The following is a 16,867-nucleotide window of genomic DNA, read 5'->3' as shown; positions in this document are numbered from 1 at the left end:
TATTACAATATTTAAAGATATTTGACAGAAATGGACTCTATGTGAATGACTCAGTATCTGTTCAAAAGTGCCTGTGGGAAGGGAAAAGAAAAGACTTGGAAAGTGTACTTTAAAAAAATGTAAATTTCAGAGGGAATTTCTGAGTAAACTTATATATAGAGCCCAATTAAGTTATATCAAAAACACTAATGTGGGGAAAATTGCAAGAGAAAATCTAGTAAAAATTATAAATTTCAAAGGATGATACTACTGATTGCATTATATTTGTAATGTAAGTGTTAAATGATTTATGAATAGGATTTACTCTAAGGAATATGTATTAGGCAGGATTTTTGTTGCGTGAGGCTCCTTTGAGCAGAATAAGAGCTTAGTTTACAGATAGGGGAAATTGGAATAAATACTGTGGTGTTGCATTGTTACCAACATGAATTTATGCATAGTTTCTAATATTAATAGATAGTAAATATACAAAAGTGCACATATGGAAGTATACAAACCCACATTTCTTAGCTCTCTCCACTAGAGATGGCACAGTAGCAGCAAAAACACAGTAGAAATAGACATAGCTAGTTCCTGCATTTTCGTTTCTAAATACCATTCTTCACTGAAAGGAACCAGAGTTCTTAGAGAAATGGCTGAATAGTTGAAATCCCTGAATAGTTCAGGGAAATTACATGATGAGCCTGGAACATTTTTTGTGTGAGAAAGAAATGCTAAAGAATAATGGGACCACATCAAAAGGACATGGCTTAAAAACAAAGGGACTTCCACTGGCAGATTCTGGGACAATATAAGAATTGAAATAATTGTACAACATTGAGCAAAATAGGAATCCAGGAGACTATACTAATATAAATGGATAAATGGGGAAACGAACATGTTTTTCCTTAACAGAATAATATCAATAAATGTAGAAGGAAATCAGAACTGAGAAATTACCATTTGGTTATCACAGTAACGATGACTTTGGGCAAGTATCAGTGGATACTAAAAAACTAGTGGATGAAAATGGATGAAGAATCGTATGGTCTCAAAGTATATCCCTACAAAATATTTAATTATAAAGGGTGAAAAAAATAACTCAGAGGATAACATGGTAGACACCCTCTTAATCAAGTAATCGAAGTTAACCCTATCAGTAATGGTTTAATCAACATCATGGGCCACCTGTAAGCAACATCATGTCTGCCTGAATGGATTCAGTGAGAAAACTCAACATTTCAGTGACAGTTCAGCTAATGGATAACATGGGTCTAGTCATTAGAAAATACCAGGCAAAGCAAAATTGGAAGTACATTCTACGAAGATTATAATCCAAAATTCCAAGGTAATCAAAGTTCAGGAAATGGAACTGTTTCAAATTGAGGGAGACTAGAAAGATCGGACACCTGAGTAAACCACATGACACTTGAAGGATCCTTCTTAAAAAGGCATTATCAGAGCAATTGGTGAAACTTGAATTTGGTCTTTAAGTAAAATATATGCATGAGTTTTTGTACTGTACTTTCCTGAAGGTTAAAAGTTTTTTCATAATTCAAAGTAAAAAATACAGGGGAGCGTACATTAACATCATGGCAGCCTAAGACATCCCTTGTTATCATCCCCCTTTCAACACCTAAAATTCAGCATCTACCCATGACCAAAAGTACCTTTGTGGGAGCTGTGAGATCGAGCACAATCCTCCAAGGACCCAGGAGGAGTCTTCCCCACCTGTGTATCATGTAATAAGCAGACAGATCCCCATACGGTCTGTGGAACTGACAGGAATCTGTGAAATGATTCTAACACCTCTTGGCTGCAGTCCAGGAACACCTGGAAAACACTGAATTGGGCACTCACTGATGAGAGAGCCTTTGTAGAAGCCTAGGTCTCTAGAGGAGAAATCCCAGTACTCCCTTGCACCAAAAACAAAACAAATGAATTTGGACACATTTGTAAGAGGAACTTGCCTGCCTCACACCTTTCCTCGAGGTGGCACAGCTTAGAGAAAGAGGAGGCTGGGGATCCCTCCCACAGGAGAAAAGGGGGAGGAACAAGTGAGTGCCCAGCTTCCCCAGCTGTGTGGGCTGCTGCTAAAGAAACCCATCTCTCCAGTATCACCCAGAGTATTAAAGTAGAGCTCCGAGGCAGGGAGGGAGGAGATCTGGAAAGATGCAGATGAGAATATCAAAGGGCATAAAAGGGATGCAGTTCCTACTGACAGCATTCTAGACTTCAGCAGGAAGCCTACTCATGAATCATTGGGAAAATGCGCTCTCTCTCTGACAAAAAAAAAAAAATCTCAGGGCTGCTTCAGGACAGACCAACACCAGTAGATTAGGTACCATCGTTTAGACCCACATGACTACTGTGGGTCTGCTATATAATTGTCTCCTTCAAATGAAGCTCTAAATACAATGTTTATCTCATCATTAAGCTATCCAAAAGACAGTGGGTTATTTATAAATATTGACAGCTTATTGAGTGAAAACAGATGTACTCATTGATAAAACAAATGCACAGATTTTTTTTCATATTATATCTGAAACCAAGCCACATAAGTATGGGGAGAAGGCCATGTAGTGGAATTAAGGGAGGTAGGTGTCTTCCAGAGGGGAAGCCTGGCAGAAGCACCAGGGTGATAGTACATGTTTCCATGCTCTAGATAAGCAGGTCCCGGTGATGGTTCATTTTATGTGTCAATTTGGCTGGGCCACAGAACTCAGATATTTGGTCAAATATTATTATAGATGTTTCTGTGAGAGTGTTCTGGATGAGATTTACATTTAAATTGGTGGACTTTGAATAAAGTAGATTGCTCTCTTAGATGGGCTTCATCCAATCAGTTGAAGCCTTGAATTTAAAAAAGACTGACTTTCCCCAAGCAAGAAGGAATTCTCCATAAGACTGCCTTCAGACTTCATCTGCAATATTGGCTCTTCTTGGTTGAGCAGATAGTCCTCAGACTCAGACTGCAACTCTCTCTGTCTCCAGTCTGCCAACCTCCATCAGATTTTAGACTTGCCAAGCCTCCACAATTACATGAACAAATTCCTTAAAATACATCATATATATCTCTGTCTCTGTATTTACGTACTCTTGGTTCTGTCTCTCTGGAGAACCCTGCTATAATACAGTCTTCCTAGAATGGTCTTGCTTGAGGGAGGCATGATCCTAGGATGGTCGGAAAGTTTCCAGCTGGGGGTTGGGTATTAACACATCACCATCTCTTTGTCTCCCTCCCCTGATTTTTGAAAATCCTCTCATCATTTATTACATCCACATATATTTATCCCCAACATATGCTCGGGCCTTATGAAACTCCCTTGACTAAGCAGAGGAGCATTGAGGAGAAAAGTCTAAATAGTGGTGTCTGGTGAAGACGAGAATGTGTGTTGGGAAGCAAGTAACTCAGGGTAGATTCAAGTCTTGATCTTAACTTCCACTGCAGATGACACGTAATTTCATGTCTAGGACATCTCCTCTTTGATGTTTTTGCTTTGCTGTTTATTTCCTGACTGTTAAGTATAATTTTTTTTAAGCACAATGTTATGTGGTCATCTTAGGGGGGAAAGTAAGGTTTTGTGCAGGGGTCCTGGGGTTCTAGGGTTCCAGCTCTGGAGAGGACTGGCACTACAAAGGTTATCACCCCTTTGTGTGATCTATAACTATGTGAAAAGATTTTTCTCAAGGTGGAGATTTTATTCATAAATATTAATGTATAATGAATGTTCTAAGAGCAGTTAGGGATAGAGAGATGAAAATAACACTATCCTTACCCACCTTACCCTATGTTTTAGCTTAAACCATAGCAGAAGAATGTAGCTGTGAACTAAATGAAGAAGAGAAAAAATCACCCTCAATTGAAGGAGCCAGACTGTCACTCCTGAGTCCATCAACAACTAGCCCTAACTTCTCCCTTTAACACCCCAAGGGAAGGGAAGGACAGATGTTCTCCAAGTTTTCCAGGTGATTAGATTTTATTTGACTCATGTATTTAGGGCTAAGAAGGTAGGTGCCTTGTGTGTGTTTATAATTCTGTGTGGTCTATGTAGGAATCTACTAAATTGGCTTTGTACATTTTCTCTTAGCTACAGAAAAAAAGTCTTAATTCCCATATTCACTAAGGTTGCCACCGTATCCATCTTTATAAGGTTTTTGAAATCAGATGTAAATATTTCTCACTAGGGGAAGTAGAGATTCGGGTCTGGCCAACACTTCCATTGCCACCACTGCCAGAAGATTCTCTGCAGCCTGTGGTTCTCCCCCACCACCGACATCAGTCCCAGGGGCGGACACCCCCGCATCAGGGCTGGCAGCCTCAGCCCACGGTCCAGCCACAGCAGCCGCAAGGGCATCTAGGAAGGCTGGCTCCAGTTTTATCTCAGTAATGGACAACCATGTAGTATGAGGAACTCCCAGACATGAAGAGTGGACAAAAGAAGCTATATAGTCCCAAAGCCTGACAAATGTTCCTACATGAATGGCAAAGAATTTGGGAGCCAACTTACTCTCTTATTAAGAACTATAAAAGTGTGGGGGTGCCTGGGTGTCTCAGATGGTTGGGAGTCTGCCTTTGGCTCATGTCATGATCTCAGGGTCTTGGGACGGAGCCCCGCATCAGGCTTCCTGCTCAGTGGGGAGCCTGCTTCTCCCTCTCCTTCTGCCTCTTCCTCCCTCTCGTACCCAAGTGCTCTCTCTCTCAAATGAATTAAAAAAAAAAATCTTAAAAAAAAAAAACACAAAGAACTGTAAAAGTGTGAAACTTTTTAAAGTTGCTTCAAATCTTTTAGGGAAAGAGAAAGGACACAATTACCTAATAGCTCTAATTAAATACTATCTCAATCCTTAAAGCACTTTGCAACTTTGGTGTTAAATATCTTTACATGTCATGTTTGGTATCTCACAATATTTACCTGTTGATTTTATTACTCATTTGGTTCAATTTAATGGTTGGCCACTTGAGCAAATGCAAACAGGCCTTGGTCCAGTGGGCACTCAAGAACTCATGAGCAGAGCTGCAGTTAGGTGGCACAGTGAGCACTACCTGGGCTGGTAAAGGTAGACAGCCATTGTCTGAACTGTGGCACCGGCCCCACAGTCTGTGACCTTTAATGATATAACTTTTCTGAGCCTCAGTCTTCCCATCTGTAAAATGGAGATAATAGTGCTACACCCTAGGCACTCTTGTAAAGATTAAGTGAGATAGTATTTGAGAAATAGGCTTCTCAGAGTCCTGTCTCGGAGTGAGCGCTCGATGGCGGCTGTTTCAGGTTACTGGGACTATTCCAGTCACTGAGGGACATCCCCACGTCTGTTTCCCTGATGACTTCCTTGAGGGGAAATTCTGAGTTAGAGGCCATGGGTATATTCAGACTCCATACACAGTGCTAGATTGCTATACAAACGGATACAAATCATTTTTACTTAGATTCCACCTGAACTATCCTGCCTTGTAAACCTCTACAGTGGGTCTGTGAGCCATTATCACTGAAGTTCCAACAATTCCTCAAAGTCTTCTCCAAGTGACTCCATGCTGTCTCACGTGCAAAAAATGGGACACAATTCATATTCCTGGATTGCTAGGTGATTCAGGCTCCAAGGGGCCCCGGAAACAGGCTATAATACAAGTGCCTCATTATACCTGTAGTCCTTGGGTCCACTTATCCTGGTTGTAACAGTCTGGGGAAAGGGCTTATGCCACATAATCCCCATGGAATCTGAGAATAGATTTCATCCATTCATTTAACAGAAATGTTTTAGTTACATCAATATTTAAATGTCATTTATTAGATACATTCTATTTTTTCCACCCAGCAGTAATCCTATTTGAAGTGAGGTTGAAGCAACATCGATAAATAGAAAAAAATTTAAATATTAAGTATATGAAGTGAAAAATTGCCAAATGTTTTATCACAGTATGTCTGTTTGTTCACACCTCAGAAAACAGGATAACAATGGTGTGAGAATATTCGACATAGAATTTCATACCTAAACAAATCATAGTTTCAGTTTTCCATTGTTTTCCCAATTTTCTCTTTAAGTGCATTACTTATATAAAGCAAAAATTTTAGTAACAATACTTATAGTATAGCCCAAATGTTTTTCTGAAGAAGAACAAATAAATCAGACGTCAATATTTTTTTTTAACGCAGTAGATGGTCCCTCATAGGAGAAACAAGGCAGTAGCAAGGTTTTCTCAGAAATTCAGTGACTCAAAAGAAATGACACATAAACGGAATAATTATTGAATAAGAAGCCTTATGTTTGGAAACCCATGATGTAAACATGGGCCGGGGCTAACATGGCAGCAAACCAATAAAACCATTAACGGGAGAAAGTGTATGCTAGTAAGTCTAAGTAAAGTGTGCTATTTTAGAAGGCTTCACAATGCCAAAATACAAAAGAAATATTTTGAAGGATAGAAAAAGTAAAATAAGGAATATAACAGCTCCGTATAAATTAAGAGAGAACAGGACATTGAGGGATAGTATTGTAAAATACAAGAGAACAAAGAATTATTCTTCATAAAAATTTGTCAAAGATTATTTTTATTGCATGGATGAGTGAAATCAATTATAAGGGTGTTTAGGAAGTATTTAAAGATAACATAAAATGTGATTGTTTTTCTTCTAAATTAGGATTGCATATCTCAATGATCTGGGGAATATATCATTTAAATAATCAAGCCTGAGGTGAACCCTAGATTGTTTTTTTTTTTTAAAGATTCTATTTATTTATATGTCAGAGAGAGAGAGAGAGCACAGAGGCAGAGGGAGAAGCAGGCTCCCTGCTGAGTAAGGAGCCCATTGCGGGACTCAATCCCAGGACCCCAGGATCATGACCTGAGCCAAAGGCAGATGCTTAACCGACGGAGCCACCCAGGCATCCCAACCCAAGATTGTTTTAATGAGAATTTCAGATAAAAGAATGAGACAGAGAGACACATAGATTGTCAAAAGAAAATAAAAAGCTCCTCAGATAATCTTGATGACTTCCCGCTTAAGTACTATTATTCAAAAAATAGTCACTATAATTAAAAAAATAAAATATCAAGAGTCAAGATCAACCTGGCAACAGGAAAGCATAAGAAAGTAGAATATGAGGAGGAGCAAGATGGCAGAGGAGTAGGAGACCTGGATTTCGTCTGGTCCCAGGAATTCAGCTGGATAGGGATCAAACCATTCTGAACACCTATGAACTCAACAGGAGATTGAAGAAAAGAATAGCAACAACTCTCTGAACAGAAAAGCGACCACTTTCTGGAAGATGATAATAAGGACTTTTGCCTGAAACCATCTGAAAATGGATCAAACAGAAGACAGAAGCCAATGTCCAAATGTGTTATACCCCAAATCATGTCATCGCAGCTATTATAATCATGGAATTTTGCTATGTTTTTCCCATTTATCCATTCATCTGTTGATGGACATCTGGGTTGTTTTCCGTTTTTAGCTATTACAAATACAGCTACTATAAACATTAAAAAAAAAAGTAGAATATATAAAACTGGTTAGATAATATGTGAAATGTAATATAAATAGTAATAATAATATATATTATATATTATATAATAATATATATATTAGTAATATATAATAATATTAACATAATATTAATATATTTTTATTTATATTTTAATTGATTTTTGATAGATTATATATACATATGTAAAATATATTTGGGAATCCAACCTTCTGTGCTCATGTCTCCAAGGACTATGATGCCGGAGCTCTCCTCAGGTGGTGAAATCTATCATTGAAGAGCAAGCTGGTAGGCCTTCTCTGCATAAAAGCTGTGTCCTTTCTCAAACCTACATGTACCTGATCAGATGCTGAGGAGACCTAGCCTGCTTCTCTGAGGACCACAGAGTGCATTTGAACCTGATGATGCTCCAGTGGGTAGTGGTTGATGATTCAACAACAGATGTGGCCCATTGCCCAACCTCAGATCATTCTGAGTGTAAGAATGTGCAAGGTGTGGAGTCCCAGAACCATCTTACTGCCCGCCCCCAACATGTCCCATATGCTAAAGAACAACGTATATGTAGGTTCTCCTCCTTCACTGTTGCAAGAGGCAAGTTCAAAGTGGGCTTTGAATCCATCTGAGATTTGTTTGTTGATTTGCTTTGGTATCATGAAGCATAGTGTTTCTCTCGTGCACACATTTGGAGCTTACGGGGCTCAGATGGACTGCTATGTATAGGGCACCCCCAAACCCTCAGAGAACCCCTGTGCAAAGCATTGCTGGGCAATAGCTCACATTCCATAATGTCTACTAATATGAAACAAGGGAACTGATTGCTTTTGTTCTTCTGTTATTTGAGGAGATGAGCACAGTAGTTGAGATCTCAGGCTTTAAGTGCCCTGGTTTGAATTCAGCTTGATCATCTACCTCTGCTATGCGGTGGGGCATGTTGCCACTTAGCCAAGCCTCAGTCCCTCGGCTGTAAGATGGAGGTAAAACTTCCAGAAATGGTGGGTGAAAGAATTAAAGAAGATGCCAAATGGAAAGCTGTTAGCAAATTACCCATTTCAAGGTAAGCTGTCAAAATAAAATTAACTAAAAATATTTTCCTTTACAAACATACTGTGACCCCATGAGAGGTGACCTGGTAAAACCAAAACCAAAACCAACACAACCACCTCCATTAAGCCTGTCTGTACTCCCTAATCCCTGCAAGGGATCAGGGAGGGGTAAGAGCTCCTGCCCAGGATTAAGCTGGGCCCTCCACTTTACTTTTGCTAGGAATACAGTTGAACAAATGTAGCCATGTAGAAAAAACTTCTATTGCTTATTATTGGCAAATGACTTACGGAATGGCCTGGTTTATTTGCCATTCAACCTCCTTTTGCAACTAGAAGTTCTCTTCAAGGGATAAAGGGAACTTAGACTTCATCTAGTCCAAATTTTCCTTTTATAAAAAAGAGAGTAAGTCCAGAGAGGTAAAAAAAACTATCTCAAGGTCATTCACTCCTATTTCCCTGCTTTCCTTGTAATGGAAGAATATACGGGACTAGGAAGCTCAAATGTCCATGCTCACTTTTCACCCGGGATTTCCTACAGGCCAGGACTCCGAGACCCCATGATCCCTTCCTCGGGTAGGACAATGCTGGGCTTTCAGAGGGGAGAGGCCGAGCCTAGGAAGGGGTGGGAAACTCAGCACAGTAAACCCTACCCAGAGAATATGGCATCCGAGCAGAGCAACTCGGGCTTTTGTGCTCTCCCCAGTCTGCTGGCTCAGCTTTGGGAAAGACTGCAGCTAGCGAGAGAGAGAGAGAGAGAGAGAGAGAGAGAGAGAGAGAGAGAGAGCGAGAGCACTCATGGTCTTCTTGGTAGTATTCAAGGGCAGGCCTAGCCAATGGAGCACATGGGTGGACTCCTTCCTGCAGGCATCCATTCCCTGCTGCGGCCCCGCCCAGGCTGCTGGAATGCGCTCTAGCTGCTGTGAAGCGTCCCCTGTATATGTCTCTGATCTCTACCAGTGCTTCGTTCCCCAGAACTGAAATGACAGCCTAATAGCAAAAGCACCGTTAGCCTATCTATCAAAAAGCTGAGTGATCTGTAACAAAATCCTGCTCTACAGCTGTCAGCTCTGTGGCCCTGGGAGGTCAGCTCCTACTCCCCACAGCTGCCGACTTAGTGGCTGCCGATGGAAGGCAGTGCCCAGCCTGTGCTGAGCATGCAGTGTTTGCGCTTGACACGTTTTGTTCTTCAGTTGGCACTTTTGACTGTCGCTTTCTGCTGTATTTGTCCCAGGTCGAGGAGTGGGTTCTTTCTCACCCCTTCGGGTTAGACCATGGGGAATGAGATCTGAACTGCGGATCTGCGGGGTCCTTTTGGGGTGCTCCGTGATGGCCCTTACTGCAGGACATGCAGACCCAGATGACCAGGGGACAGGGCAACACACAGAGCAAGGCGGAGAGAAAATCAGTCACCAGGTTCTGGGATGCCAAGGCAAACTTGACCCACACAGCTCTTCTGCCAACAAGGCATTAGGCTGAAACTCGACTGCCCTCCCCTCGGCTGCTAATCTGTCCAGACTTCCCTGCTGTTTCTCAGGACCCAAAGCCTCACCCCCAGCAAGGCCACTGCACCGCGGTCTTGCCTCCCCGGCAGGGACAGCACCTCTGCCCCTCACCTCAGCTCTCTCACTGACCCGGCACAGCATCTCGCCGCTGCCTATGTCTCACTGGTTGCCCTAGATGCAAACAGAAACAAAGCATTAAATCGAGGCGACAAATATATTAAGTTTTCCTTGGACTTGGTCCTTTTATCACAGAAAGAGTTTTTTAATTAGATTTTTTGGGGTCCTAATTATAGCCATCAGCCCAAGGAGATCAACATGAGGTTGGCTCAAATTTCCATCAACTGTGGAAATGAAGGCACACCCTGAGATTTTTGTGAATTCTCAGGGGACTAATGGGCTCATGGTCATGTGTGTGAAATGGTCCCCTGGCAAGCTCCCTGCACATGCTGCACTGGAAGGCCACTGGCTCCCACCGCCCCTGAGCTTGGTGGAGCCCGGCCTGTGCATGGTCAGAACCCGCTGTGTGGCCCAGGGGGAGTGCTGTGACCTGGGCAGGCCCCGGGCAGGGACACCAGCCTGAACTTGAGACTATCCAGATCCCCCAGTGTGGGGCTTGGTGGCGATGGCTCAGTGTAGGCCTGGCCTGGCCATTCCATGGTTTGGGGCTTATATAAGTTACCTCACGCTGCTGTAACAAATACCACAGACTGGGGGGCTTGAACAACAGAAACTTACTTTCTCCCAGCTCCGAGTGCTGGAAGTTGGAGATCAAGGCACTGGCAGGTTTGGTTTCCCCTGAAAGTTCTCTCCCCTTGCCTTCCAGATGGCTGTCCTCTCAACCTGTCTTCACATAGTCTTTCGTCTGTATGTGTCTGTGTCCTGATCTCTTCTTATGAGGACACCAGTCATACCAGTCATGGATTAGGCCCACCCGTATGACCTCATTTCAACTTAATTGCCTCTTTAAAGAACCCCATCTCCAAGTATAGTCATATTCTGAGGTAGTAGGGGTTAGGACTTCAATATACGAATTTTAGACGGACACAATTCAGCCCGTATGAGGGCTAAAGTGAGGAGGCCCTAGCTTTGGAACAAGCTTATTAATGGTTTCTAAGGATCTGAGTACAAAGTTGAAGATAAATAAAGATCCCCAAATGGAAAGCAGATAGGCTTGACCACGTTAAAATTCTATACATAACCTTCAGGCTGTCTGCCTGGGTTAGGGAGGGCTGGAAACCGCTGACATAGAGAATATTTAAAAGTAAAATCAAGAACATCGTCACGGCCTGGATACTATTCACGCCTGAAAGCCATTGGTGGTGATGGGTGCATGTGTGGCCAGGAGGGGGCACTGTCCCGTGCGCCCCCAGACCAGAAACTATGTATGTACAGTCGTGGTGATGGGTGCATGTGTGGCCAGGAGGGGGCACTGTCCCGTGCGCCCCCCAGACCAGAAAGTATGTATGTACAGTCGTGAGAACAGCACAGGCGCTGCCAAAGCGGCCTGCTGGTGAGTCAAATGGCTGAGCTCTACGGCACATTTCAAGGCCAGAGTGGTGACAGACCCTTCCTGGGGGCTGCTGCTGGGGGCCCAGTGCTCTCTTCTTCAGGGGTCAAGCAGGGACCCCTATGCAGAACCTCCCACACAGGTCTGTCTGGGCAGTCACTGGATGCTGTGGGACAAGAATGGCACTGTGGTCATAGCTCAGCCTGGCCCTCTCTGAAGTCTGCTGTTGCCAACAGTGCTGGCATCACCCGCCCCTGGGGCTCCCACCCAGGAAATGGTAGGAGGGGTGCAGAGTCATGCTGACAGAGATCCAGGACTCTGGGGGAAATGGCTCCACAACTTAAGGACATCAGAGTTGAATGGCCCTAGGGCATAGCCATTTTCTCCTCTTGTGCTCTAAAATAGAAAAGCAAGACCTAAAGAGGGAAAGATGTGCCCAGACCCCCTGAATCAGGCTCTGTGCACTGCTCCAGCCCTGGTGCAGAGACCATGTAGACCATGCTGGGGACTGAAGAAAGGCCTCCTTGCTGATGAAGTGGCTTTGGACAGACACACAGGATGTGGTGAGGGATAAGATCAGAGAATGAGCCATGGTGGCTTGAGAGGTGAGAGATCTGATCAGTGCGGGGGTGCCCCTTCTAGAAAGTTCTAGGTCAACCACAAATGTTTGCACAAGTCAGGGGTCACCCTGGGCTCTTGTCTTTTATTGACATTACATCTAAAGATTTCAGGAGACACATGTCTTGAAAAGAGAAAGAATTAGATTTCCAAAGTGAGTTATAATTACTGCATACATAATGTGTTATGTATAATGGATGGTTTATCTAAGATATAATATGCTCAGAAGCTGCCCCTGTGCCAGGTGGTATAATTCCAAGTTTCCAGCTGGTCCAGTCCACCTCTCCATCTTCTTGTTGGTCTTCAAGAGAAACCTCCTCCATCATTATGCACAAACCTCTAGGGCTAGCAAGACTCAGTCTCTATTCCCACAGAATGCTAGGTCTTCTAAATATGGAAAATAACAATTGGAATGTCATATTCTTCTACATTTTTGGTCTGTATAATTTTAAAACCAATGTTACAAGATGATAGCAATAAGAAGGTAAAAAGGGAAGTTGGGAGGCAGTCATTGGGTCTGGATGGACAGACTTAGGTGCTACATGCCTGTGATTCTGCATACTTATGTACCCACAATGGTTGCCTGCTCCTGAAACATCTAGTTTGCGAGAGTATCGTGTCTACAGGATGGCAAAGAGCACTGGCTTTGGGTTCAGATGCTCCCAAGTCATGTTACCAGCAAAAGTTTCTCTGATTTTCCATTTTCTCATCTACAAAGACAGATGGTAATGCCTTAGTCATAGGGCATTAGTGGGAATTACTTGGGATAATGTAAAGTTCTCAGCAGATCTCCTTGCAGATGGAAAGTACAATCCTGGCAGCTATTATTTTGATTGTCATTATCATTATTATCACATCACTAGCCCATGAGGTTTTTGCTCTGATTCCAGAACCTAGTTTAAGACTCATTCTCCATCTCTGTCCCAACCACACTAGCATTTTTAGTCCCTGGAGCCTTTCGAAGGTTGCTTGCTACTAGGCAAGCCTTGAATGAAGTAGCTGGAAGGGCACACCTGGATGTTACTCCCGGGTGCTCCCCAAATAAGTGGTGGTTTTCTCTCTTGATTTATTTCTACTTCATTTTCTAGGTATCCATCATGTGTCTGATTTTTTTCAACTAGGCTGTGAGGTCACTGAACATAGGGTTGTCCTTATGGCTTCTAGATTGCCAGGGCCTCATACCAAGTGGGCATTCATGGATGCTGGTAGGAGGAGGGGAAGGAGGAGGGGAGCAGGGACCTGGCCAAAATGCACAGCTCCACCTGACTGGTCATGGCCCATTGCTCTCTCCTTTAGATCCATCCCGGTTCCTAGGAGCAGCAGGCCCACTGCCACCTCAGACACACTCGGGCTGGTGACTTTGCCTTGTGTCCTCCCATCCTAGGACTTCTCACAGTCAGCCCTGGTGTGCAGCTCAATGGAGAAAGCAAGGGCTCGGGTTGAGCTTGAGAGCTCAGAGTTATAGAGTACTGAAGAACAAAGCAGTGTTTAGATTCTCTTAGTCTCACTCTCCTCTCTACAAACTGGATATGCTGCTTAACTGAGGATGGTAGAGGAGAACTGGACCCCTAGGGCTGCTGGACCTGCCCTCATGGCCTCTGAGTCATGGGGCGTGTCTGGGTGTCTGACCCTGACTGTGTTTGAGGCTTCACAGCTCTTGTGAGCACTTGCCTGCCTTCACCTACCTGACAATTTAGGACATGAGGCCAGTGAGGCTGAGTGACCTGCTACCCATGGTAAATGCCAGGGCTGATTCTGGAGGCCCGGTCCACACCTAATCCCCAGAAGGTGCAAGTGAGAGGAGAGGAGGCTGAGGCTACTGAGAGATGAACTGTGGAGATAGGAGTGTTTGGCTGGCTTCTGCTATATCCAGGAAGCAGCTCTTACTGGCTCCTGGTCATACTTTGTACCCTACAGAGGGATTTGGCAAACCACAATTATGGGCAGGACCTGAGTCTCCAAGATCAACTGGATAGGTAACACCTCCATAGAGGCAGGGCCTCCTGGAAATCCCAAATCCTGTAGACCAGTGGTTCTCAATGCTGGTCCCAGGATCAGCAGCAGCAGCTTCACCTGGGAACTTCTTGACATGCAAATCCTCAGCCCCTACCCAAGCACTACTGAATCGAACTCAGGCGGGACTGTCAATCTCTGTTTTAATGAGCCCTACAAAAGATTCTGGTGTATGCTAGAGTTTGAAGACCATGGCCCTAGACCATCCCCTGACTCCCTGTGGCCATTAGCCCTTCCAACCCCACCTTCCCAAGTCCTCCAGCCTGTTTCTGAAATTGCTCTGATGAGGCTTATCTTGAGTTCTCAGGTGAGGAGCCCAGAAGAGTGGTGCTTGTCCTATACTATCTTCTACCACCCTGAGCACTTCTCCTTTCCAGGGACATAGGTCCTTTTCTTGCAAGTGGAAGACCTAGGAAGTAGAGATGGTCCTGTCCTTCATGCAGAGCATCTTTATGCTGCCATGGGGACTGAGCTGGTGGCCGCACAACCTGACACACCCTGTCCGGGTGCCTCTGCTTGACCACAGTGTGCTCATGATAAACCTTCGACATAGTGACCCCACTGATGAGAAGTGGCTCATAAGTCACCCAATGAAGCCATGGACCACCCTAGCAGGCTCTGGGACAGTTAACAGTCTCACCTCCAGCTGACCTGAATAAGGGCCTCACTGACCACTGTCCATTCTCCCAGGCCTACCCCTGTGGGCTAGGGACACCCTGCCTCATGCCTGGCCCACTGCCCAGAAGGCAAAGAATGTGGAGGAGACTGCCCCTTCTTCCCTGTAGGCCCATCTGGGGTTGGACACCTGCTCATTTCCCTGCAGGAGAACTCCTGAGGATTTCAAAAGTAGACTCTGGAAAACTTTAACCTGGGCTATTGTAGGCTTTCATGGGTCCAAAAATGTGTGAAATTTTAACAAAAAAGTACATTTTTCTGGACATGCATCAAATTCTCTAAGGGATCTATTACCCCAAATAGGCTAAGAACCACTTTCTCTAAGGAGCCCCTCAGTAATCTCTGGATTACTGGAAGGTTCCTAGATATAAATGGGGAAACTTAATCCATAGTTAAGTATTAATGGGAAAGGAAAATGGCAAAGAACATAACATGGCAATTTATTGACTACAAAATACATGACTTATAAACATGAATAGAATATACATTGACTTATAACATGACTTATAAACATGGATAGAATATACACTCAGAAAGTACACAAAGCTCAAGCGTATTGCTCAATAATTACTTACAAAGTCAACAAGCCATCAACTAGCACCAGATGCGTAAAGAGAACATTACTAGGCACTCCAGAAGCTGTCCACAGACCCCTTCCAGTCATATATTCCCCTCCTCCACAAAAGTAACAATTATCCTGACTTCCATTGCCATATGTCAGTTTTGCCTAATTTTAAAACTTTAAACAGAAACAAACAACATATTCTCCTTTGTGTCTGGCTTCTTTTACTAAACGTCATCTATGTTGTCTCTCATGGTGGTTTATTTTCATTGTTACGTATTACATATTATTCCATCGTATCAATATACTAGTTTATTCATGCTTTTATTGATGGACTTTTGGAGTTTTCCCCATTTGGATAATGCTATGAACACTCTTGTACATGTCTTTCTGTATTTATTTATGTCACTGGCTTATAGGATAGGTGTATGCTCAGTAATAATATGCTGAACTATTTTCCAGTGTTTATACCAATTTAAATTCCCAGTGGCACCTTATGTCTTAACAGGATCACTCTGGCTGCTGCACTGGGAATTTGTAAGAGCAACGGTGGAAGCAGGAAGATCATCAAGAGGTTTTGCATTAATCCGTGTGTGATAAGATGGGGCTCAGCTCAGGACGGTAGTACCAGAGATGGTGAAGAGTGGTTGGATTCTGGTTGTATTTTAAAGGTAGAGTCAACAGGAATTTCCTGACAGGTTGTATATGGAGGATAGAAAAAGACAGGAGACACGGATGTGTCTGAAGTGTTTGGCCTAATCAACTTTATGGCTGGAACAGTCATCAACTGAGATTAAAACTTGGCAGCCAATCTATTTGGCATTTTACATTTGAGATGTCTATTATACATCCAAATAGATATGTCAGCTCAGTTTTAAAGGTCCCACCACACATCACATCACACATACACTTTTGGACAGGGGGAGAATAAAATAATTGGCAGAAAAGATTTTGTAAAGTTTTAAAAATTTTTGTTTTTATTCTAATTTAACGTAGATAATATATTCACATAATTCAAAATTCAAAAGATTTGTAAATGCATGCATGAAGGGTCCCCATACTTTTGTCCCCAAGCTATTTGGTTCCATTACCAGGACATAACTGATTTATTGTGTATCTTTAAATGATGTGTAAAATTTTCTTTCTTGGCATTAATAATTGGGAGTTTCTATCTTGAACAAAACAAAACAAAACAAATGGATATGTCAGGGAGGCAGCTGGAATTCAAGAAAGAGGTCTGAGTCATTGATTAAATTTGGGAGTTGGTGGCAAATGATGGTGTATTGGTAAGGGTCCAATCAGGAAAGAGAAACTCACTGTAATTTGAAAAGGAAAAGTTTACATTAAGCATTATTAACTACAACAGGGAATTGGAGCAATGAGGTATGGGCTAGTAAGAAGAGAACTCTAAAGAATATTAAGAATAGCAGATCTGAGGAGCGGCCACTACCCTAGGACAGGGATAGAAGGCCTAGGAAGAGTC

The sequence above is a fragment of the Phoca vitulina genome, unplaced genomic scaffold, assembly GCF_004348235.1.
Source record: "Phoca vitulina isolate PV1807 unplaced genomic scaffold, GSC_HSeal_1.0 scaffold48, whole genome shotgun sequence".
Taxonomy (NCBI): domain Eukaryota; kingdom Metazoa; phylum Chordata; class Mammalia; order Carnivora; family Phocidae; genus Phoca; species Phoca vitulina.
Note: the sequence above shows the minus strand (reverse complement) of the source record.